Source organism: Kogia breviceps, chromosome 4 (assembly GCF_026419965.1).
Source record: "Kogia breviceps isolate mKogBre1 chromosome 4, mKogBre1 haplotype 1, whole genome shotgun sequence".
NCBI classification, from domain to species: Eukaryota; Metazoa; Chordata; class Mammalia; order Artiodactyla; family Physeteridae; genus Kogia; species Kogia breviceps.
Window position 1 is genome coordinate 2,108,648 of NC_081313.1, and position 8,645 is coordinate 2,117,292.

General features: G+C 47.5%; 1 non-coding gene across 1 annotated transcript; it reads left to right on the plus strand.

The window, feature by feature from the left end:
* The first annotated feature begins 2,303 nt into the window (after window positions 1–2,303).
* LOC131756458 (U6 spliceosomal RNA) lies at window positions 2,304–2,411 on the plus strand. Its single transcript, XR_009335641.1, has one exon. It is a non-coding gene; the product is annotated as a U6 spliceosomal RNA (small nuclear RNA).
* The last annotated feature ends 6,234 nt before the right edge of the window (window positions 2,412–8,645 follow it).

Below are 8,645 nucleotides of genomic sequence, written 5' to 3' on the forward strand. Positions count from 1 at the left end.
TATTTCTAAATTAAGGTATTCTAAATATTATACTACATAAACTCCCTTTGATCTTACCGGTTTTTTAATTCCTTGAGTACATTCCCTAGTTGTTGCTATTGTTAGATAATACTTCAAACTCACCCCCAGATGAAACCACCCCAAATTCCCTTCTGGGGGGCCGCTGGTGAGGGGAGAGGGGCTCCCCTGGTGGGTGGATTCGGTGCTAGACCACACCGTGTTATTGGGAAGCCCCACAATGGCCAGCTTCCCAGTTCCTCTGGCTCCCTCGTGGCCCCCCCAACCCCCCAATCCAGTGCTGGCTTCTGGTGGCGGGGAGACTTCCTGGTTGATTGGGGCTTCAGCTCCCACAGCTGTGAGCAGCGGTTGCCATATGGCAAATCACCATTTTCTGTGGACCGAGATATCAGGTCACTTTCTACCTCAGGTTTCCCTTTAACTTCCTAAGAGAAGTGGATGGCTATTCCAGTCAGGGCAAACTCCCTCCATTTAGTTCTGAGTTCCCTTCTTCCTTCTCCAAGTGTAGAATCAAAGTTCCAAGGCCTTCGAGCCTCAAGGCATCACAGCCTGCTGGTCCCCGGAGGAGCAAACTGGCTCATCCACCACTCTTTCCCCAGGTCTGTGGGTTAGGGCAGAGGCGACCTGACCCCACCTCTAGTTATGATGGATTTAGGCTGATAAGCTCTCACAGCTCAAGCAGTTCAGAATGCTTTATGTCTCACAACTATTATCCCTGTCCTGAATCTCAAAAGCTTACTTTGGAATTCAAAAGCCACGAATTGGTGCCTTTATTCTTCTGCATTATCCTTCCCCTGAAGCTGCAAGCTTGAAATGCCTCAACCTCCATGGCTATTTCCAATGCGGAAAAGGGCCAGGAGGTAAAATAAATTAGAGGTTGTGAGACACCTTTGTTAATACACTTATCTCACACTTAATTTGAGGACTTTTATTCCTGAAAACTCTGCCCTTAAGTGAAAAGCCAGCAGGTGAAAAAAAAAAAAAAAAGATTTCCATTGATTTCAATGAGGTAAATGATGATGGGTTCCAGCTCTACCTTAGAGAGTCAAACACTTTTCCAAAAGGAAAAATAAATCAGTTGAACAAGAGCAAAAGAGCAAGCTTATATAAATAACAAGCAACAACTCCAAAGTAAGTGCATACAAAGTATGCACATAAAATGTAATGTAATAAAAAATAATTATATATATTCTTTCTGCCCCATAATCTTCACTGTTTTTAAATTCTTTGGGGGCTCATGGTTATCTTGCATTCAAACTGCGGTGAAATCAAAGTTATAATGCAAGAAAAACCACATTTAGGGCAAAATAAAGCCTCAACCTTAGAGCCCTCGGACACCTGTGGAAATAGGTACACCTACCTATGAACCCAAAGGTCTTCTGGGGGTGTCATCTTCATCCTCCCGCCCAACTGCAGAGCAGAAATCCCAGACAAGAGATGGGGGATACCCCGATTATGTCACTATGTTGGAGAGGATGTGGAGAAAAGGGAACCCTCTTACACTGTTGGTGGGAAGGTAAATTGGTGCAGCCACTATGGAAACAGTATTGAGGGTCCTTACAGAACTAAAAATAGAGCTACCGTATGATCCAGCAATTCCAATCTTGGGTGTATATTGGGAAAAAAACAAAAACACTAATTCGGAAAGATTCATGCACCCTAATGTTCACAGCAGCTCTATTTACAATAGCCAAGACATGGAAACAAACCAAGTGCCCATCAACAGATGATTGGCTTAAGAAGATGTGGTACATATATACAGTGGAAGAGTACTCAGCTATAAAAAAAAAATGAAATACTGCCATTTGCAGCAACATGGGTGGACCTAGGCTTAGTGAAGTAAGTTAGAGAAAGACAAATACTATATGACATCACTTACACGTGGAATCTAAAAAATAATACAAACGAATCTATATACAAACTAGAAACAGACTCACAAACATAGAAAACAAACTAGGGGTCACCAAAGGGGGACATGGAGGAGCAAATCAGGGGCGTGGGTTTAACAGATGAAAAAATAAATAAAAACCCAGATGCAGCTTCCAGTTGTGATGTGGGTAGGGTTTCCTCACCAGGACCCTAATCCACGTCCTCCAGTAGGCTCTGGATTGCCAGACCCTCTCCTAAGGCACCTTCCCAGTGCCGGGAGCTCGGCCACAGCAGTGCAGCCGTCCGCCTCCTCATTCCGGTTCAGAGGGTCACGTCACCCTCCAACACAAACCGATGCAGAGGCAGAGGCAGCAAGCCATGCTGTGAGCAGGCCTCACATTAGAAGCTCTTCTTACGTGCTCGCTTCGGCAGCACACATACTAAAGTTGGAGCGATACAGAGAAGGTTAGCATATGGCCCCGCACAAGGATGACATGCAGATTCGTGAAGTGTTCCATACCTTTTCATCTGTAGAGACGTGGGTAGACCTAGAGAGTGTCATACAGAACGAAGTAAGTCCAAAAGAGGGAAGCAAATATCGTATAATAACGCATATAGGTGGAATCTAGAAAAAGGGTATAGATTATCTTATTTGCGAGACAGACTTAGAGACACAGTTGTAGAGAACAAATGTATGGACACCAAGGGGGAAAGGGGCGGGGAGGGAGGAACTGGGAGACTGGGATTGACACATATACATTATTGATACTCTTCATAAAATAGACAACTGACAGGAACACACCGTAGAGCACAGGGAACTCTACCTAATACGCTGTGTGACCTAAACGGGAGGGAAGTCCGAAAGGGAGGGGAGATCTGTGTGTGTCTGGCTGAGTCATTCTGTTGTGCGGTGGAGGCTAACACGACATTGTAAAGCAACCGCACTCCAATAAAAAGTTTAAAATAAATAAATAACATCTATGTTAAGAAAAAAGAAATAAATCATTTTTTATTGCTGGTGAAAAAAAAAAAAAGAAACTTTTATTATTAACATCCTGGGAGTCATAATACCCCCTCTTCACACAGGAAGAGGCTGACACATAACAAGCAGCTTTGCCTTGAGAGTCAGAGCCCCGAGCCCGCTGGTCTGGGTCTCAGAATGAGAACAGAGCATCTCAGCTCCGTGGCGGTGCACCACGTAGGTGGCAGCCATTAAGGGATAAATCCACTTGTGGTTGAACTAGCTAATCTCGGAATAAAGACCTGCCAACGTAATGAAGAACTTAGGCATTTCCAAGAAATTGGATTAACTCGTCATAATACAGAGCTCGGTGTTTATGAGTGACTGTTTCAAAAACTTGAAAATGACCCAGACAGAGACGTGAGCTCATTCAGCACAGCGAGGAGGAGGCTGGCACTGTCCCCTTGTTTTACACGGTGGGAAGATGCCAGGGCAAAACCTCACAGGAAGCCTGACCGCTGACTGACTGAACATGGGCTGGATACATACCCTCTCAGCTCTTTGCATATCTGATCACGTTACTGCAAAGGATCTCTTATAAATGGCAAACACCTTTTTTACAAAGCTAATTTTATATTATTCTGGAAACGTGATGGGTAACAAGGCTGCTTAGTTTCGGAAGACACACCTTGCTGGGGGTGGAAAGCAGCAGGCTCCTAGGTGATTGCAAGGTTTGATTGCCCTGATTCCAACAGCCTCGCAGGATGAGATCCGAAAATAGATGACTGCTTTACAAATGCTGCCCATAGAAAAGGTTCTGGAGGCTTGGAGAGAGCCGGGGTGTTGAGATACATTCCAGGGAACAGGAGAAGTCCAGGAGGGGGAGACAACGGGATACAATACTGTTTGCTGGTGATTCATGGCTCGGGAAATTGTAATGACACAAATTTTAATTTCTCTTCAGAGACTCTGAATTTGTTTCTGGGTGGAGGCTGAGCAATGGGCCCATGAAGCTGGCGGCAGAGAGGAAAATGATGGATAGACGTGATTAAGCTTATTTTTACCTTTGCTAACCTCTAGGAAGTTCTGGGTGATGAACAGATCCGTTGCAGGGAACGCGGTGGGGAGAGAGGGAGAGAGAAGGAGAGCACAGTGTTCCCGCTGGGGGCCGAGTACTTCCTCTTTCATGAACGAACACAAAGTTCTCCCCCCTCCCGGGCGTCTCTCGGGACGAGTGTGTAGTTAGTGCCCTCATTTCTGGGCGTGGCAGACCCCACGCATGGTTTAGGTCTCACGTACATACTTCCTTGGATATGTTGTGTATTGAGTTACTTTTAATCTCCTTTTTTCTTTAAAAACCAGAATATAAGCCCCTCCGGGGCAGGAGACGTGTCTTTGTCCTTGCCTTCTCCCGTGGGACCACGTTGAAAGCACTACTGCCTGGGTCCATGGCTCGTGCGGGGCTGCACTGAGGCTCCGTGAGGGTCAGCCCTCCTTACAGCCTCCTGGAGGAGCCTTACTCAGCACGGTGAGGATGGACGCTGTCGTCTGGGCTCTGCTCATCCCTTTTGAGGCTGCTTTGGACATGTGTGAGGCCATAGTCTTCTTAGGCTTGAGGATGAGATGGTTTGGAGAACCCATGTGAGATGTCTTGCGGGTAACTAAGGGCTACGGGAGGAAGGTGGCCCGCTTGCAGGGTGCAGGTCTTCGTCACCCCGGGGCACCTGCACACTCATGGAGACCTGTGGGCTGGTGGGCAGCTCGGCATCAGGCAGCCTGCTTGGTGAAGCGGGGGAGGCAGTCCCAGCCTCGTGCCTTAGTTTTCACATCTAGAAAATGGGAACAACAGTACCTACCTCAGAGGATTAAAGTAACTGAAGCATCAAATGGTGAAAAACGGCCCCCGAAGAATGGCCACCCTAATCCCAGAACCCGTGAGCATGTTATGCTCCATGGCGAAGAGGACTTTGCAGGTGTAATTGAGGTCCCGGGCTTTAGAACGGGGTCGGTGCCCTGGGTGACTGAGGTGGGCCTAATCTAGGCCCTGGGGCTGCAATAACAAAGCACTATAGACTGGGTGGCTTGAACAACAGAAATTTGTTCTGTCACTGTCTGGAGGCTGGAAGTCCAAGGTCAAGGGGCCAGCAGGGCTGCTTCCTTCTGAGACTGTGACGGAGAATCTGGTCTGGGTCCCTCTCCAGCTTCTGGGGGGTTTGCTGGCGTCCTTGACGTTCCTTGGCTTGCAGAAGCATCACCCCATCTATCTCTTCCTGCATGCTCACGTGGTGTCCTGATTCCATGTGTGTCTCTGTGTCCAAATTTCCCCTTCTTAGAAGGACCCCAGTCACATTGCATTAGGCCCACCCACATGACCTCATCTGAACTTGATCATCTGCAAAAGAAAAAGCCAATTTTCAAATTAGGTCACGATCATAGGTACTGGGCGGTTAGGTACTGCAACATCTTTAAAGCACAGCAAGCCCTTATGAGCAGAGAACTTTCTCGGGCTGGAGCCACAGAGAGGCGGCAGCCTCTGGGCCACATTCCTTTGGGAAGCAGCTCGGGTCCCACCAGGAAAGGGGCTCAGGGGTTCATCGGGAACGATGGACACACAGCAGCCCTAAAGCATATTTCCAGGGGGCGTAAGGAACAACCGTTATAATGAGACTAAGAAATACGTTCTATTTATTGAAGTGAAGCCAGAATATACCTGAGCAGTTTTGCACATTATTTACGGAAACTCAGCCTTTATAATGATATCCCTACTGCCTGTCCTGCACCCACTGGGCCCTAAAATGTCAGCCTCTCCTACCTTCCCCAGGCTCAGCCATAAACCCTCGCCTAGGCCGGGTGAATGAAAAGGTTCACTAGGCTCAGGGCAAAACTGAGCCAAGCCAGCCAACCTTGTTGCTGATATGGGGGACAGCCACATTTATTAAGCACCTACTATGCACTAGGGATTAAGCTAAGAGCTTTTTTTCACATGATTTAATGTACTGTTTTGTGAACCTGCTCTTCCCTTGAGGAGCTGCTCCATTTCCTCTTCCCTGTGCTGAGAATACGAGGACCAGACATACATGCCTTAGCTCTTTATTCTAGGAAATACTTGCTCCCAGAAGATAAGACTGTTACCCAATCAACATGGCCTATTTATCAAGGCTTTCCAAGACCCTTGCTCTTCAAGCCCCTCGCCTCACTGTACCTGTCAGCCCAAACTACGAAGCCACACCCTGTGCACACTTTCAGCACAACACCTGCGTCTCAGTCCCCCCTCTCAGCTCCCTCGACCCTTGTCCATCTGGCTGCACTAAGGCTAAGAAACGCAGCTCTGCTTGGACGTCGGTCCTCTGGGTGTCTTCAGGGAGGTCAAGTGCAGACACCTCGCTTCATAGGGCCGGACACAGAGGCGGGGAGAAGGAAGTTCTCACAAAGGCCGGGCCTCTGTCCCCCCGGGCCTCAAACCTTGGTTCTGTAACTGGGTTCTTAGCACTTTGAGTCCTCCAGGAGGTGAGTCTCAGCTTGGATTCCTGGGTCGGGGTGTCTGCTTCAGAGCCCACCCGTCCTCCACGGGCCTCAAGTCTGTCTCCCAAGCCCAGCTAGGCTTGGCCAAGGCCTGCCCCCGTGGCACCTGCCTCCCCAAGATGACCCTCCTCCCTGCCACGCCCTCTGGGACAGCCTTGTTCCTGCTGTTGGCCTGGCCGGGCTCAAGGTCATGGCCCTTCCCAGTCTAACCCAGTCCTGCCGCCACAGCCCGAGCCTGAGTCTTGAAGATATTAATCTTTAGTGCTTGATATTTAGACGCTTGAAAATATTTACTCCCTGGATTTCTGAATCCAATTATCCCTTGTCATCAATAATAATCAAGTTACTGTTTTCTAATATTCTTAAATTAAGTATTCATGACAGTCTCTGTACTGTGGTTACTTTGATGAGTGTTTTACTTTTCCGTTGCTGCCACACTAATCTCAAGCTTAGGGACGTGAAGTAGCGTGTTTATTCCCTCAGTTTCTGGGACCCAGAGGCAGGCAGGCTTAGCGGGTTCTCTGCCCTGGGTCCCACAGTCAAGGTGTCCTGCGGGACGGGTTCTCATCAGAGGCTTGACTGGGGAAAAACTTCTTCCAAACTCCCTCAGGTCGTTGGCACCATTCATTTCTGTGGAATCGTCCTGTGTTTTCTTAAGGTTCTGTATCTGTCTATTGGACATCCATTCATCACAAAGACAAATTAATTATATTTTCTGAGCTATTGATGCCCTGGCATTTGGGAGCCTTCAGACCAGGAAAGAAACTGCCCCTCCCAGGCCTAATTCCTAATAATGATAACAACTAGCCCAGGACATGCCTTTCACATGCACAGCAACAAATCCCACGCCTATAACCCCAACCATCTCCTTTACCTGACTCTCACACACAAGCCAATATATCACCTGCCCTGAATCAACCCAGGGCCAGCTTGTGGGCACCTAGGCCAGCCCCTGTCATAGCCCACCAGCATTAGCCAAACTAGCCAACTCTAAGCTCTTTACTCAGCCGCACCTTGCCGTTCCTAGGAACCCCCCCCCCACTCAAAGGCTCCAGCCAAGGCCTTATCCACACCCCTGCTTCTGATCCCCTGACTTTCCTGTGGGTTGTGCATGGCGGGGCTGGCCTTGCCTCCGTCTCTTGGAAAACGTAAGTAACTAACCCTTCTTTCAATGGCATCAGCCTCTCCATGTTGCCAGCTGGTCATAACCTCTGTAAATTAAATCCCAACTATACTTTAGAACAAGGGTTCATGGCAGCCTGATTCTTCAAACCAGCAGCAGAGAGACAGTCTCTGGAAGGAGTCTGCCAGCAACGTGAAGTCTCAGGGACCATCACGTTGTCGGGATAATGCCCCTTGCCTTTGCCATATTCTGTTGGTTAGGAGCAGTCACAGGTCCCCGCAGGTGAGGGGAGGGGCTCTCCACCAGGACAAGGATCCTGAGACCACCTTAAAGTTTGTCTACACCAGGAAGTGTTTTGAGAAAGATTATGTGAATTGAGTGAAAGAAGAAAGCATCATTGACATATACATTTTACTAAGTAGCACGGTCACTCCCCGTGCTTATGGCTCAGTAAATATGAGCGGGAACAGACATTAGGTCAGTCCTGATTTGTTAGAAACTCGTACCAGCTGCATGAACGCAGGCACTGGCAGTGGTGTGTCCAGCTAGACCATGTGCCTGGCTCAGCGGGAGTTCACTTGGATTTAGTAGATTAAGTGTCTGATTCAGCAGAAAATTCCTGTTGTGTCAACAGGTAACACACACATCTGATTTCATCCTTGATATGTATGGCTCATCTGGTGATCTATTTCTTTTTAGTTGGTGTTTATTTTTCCTATGAATGATTTATCGGTTTTAGAATGAACTGTGTCAACTACTGCACATGGTATATTAATTTCAGGGTGTTATGCAAACATTTCCTCCATAATGTACCTTATTCCATCTTCACTTGCTCACACTGGCAACAGAATCTCCTTTTTTTATTTGAATTAAATAGCTGTTTTCTCAGTAGGCTGTCCTTGAGGTTGGGGGACGCAGGGCACGTTGAAGAGGAGTTTCCTTTAAAAACATTTCTGTTAACTCTCTCATGAGAGTGTTTAACACATTGAGTGTTTTGTTCCAAATATTCCAAAACATACTGTCCTTTAATTACGGAAAGGGGGATTTTACCTTTTTCTGTAGTTATCATCCATTTGCATCATTGAAACATGAAAGGAATTTTAACTATTTAAAAATAACCTCATGACATAGCACATGGCTTCGTGAAGTACA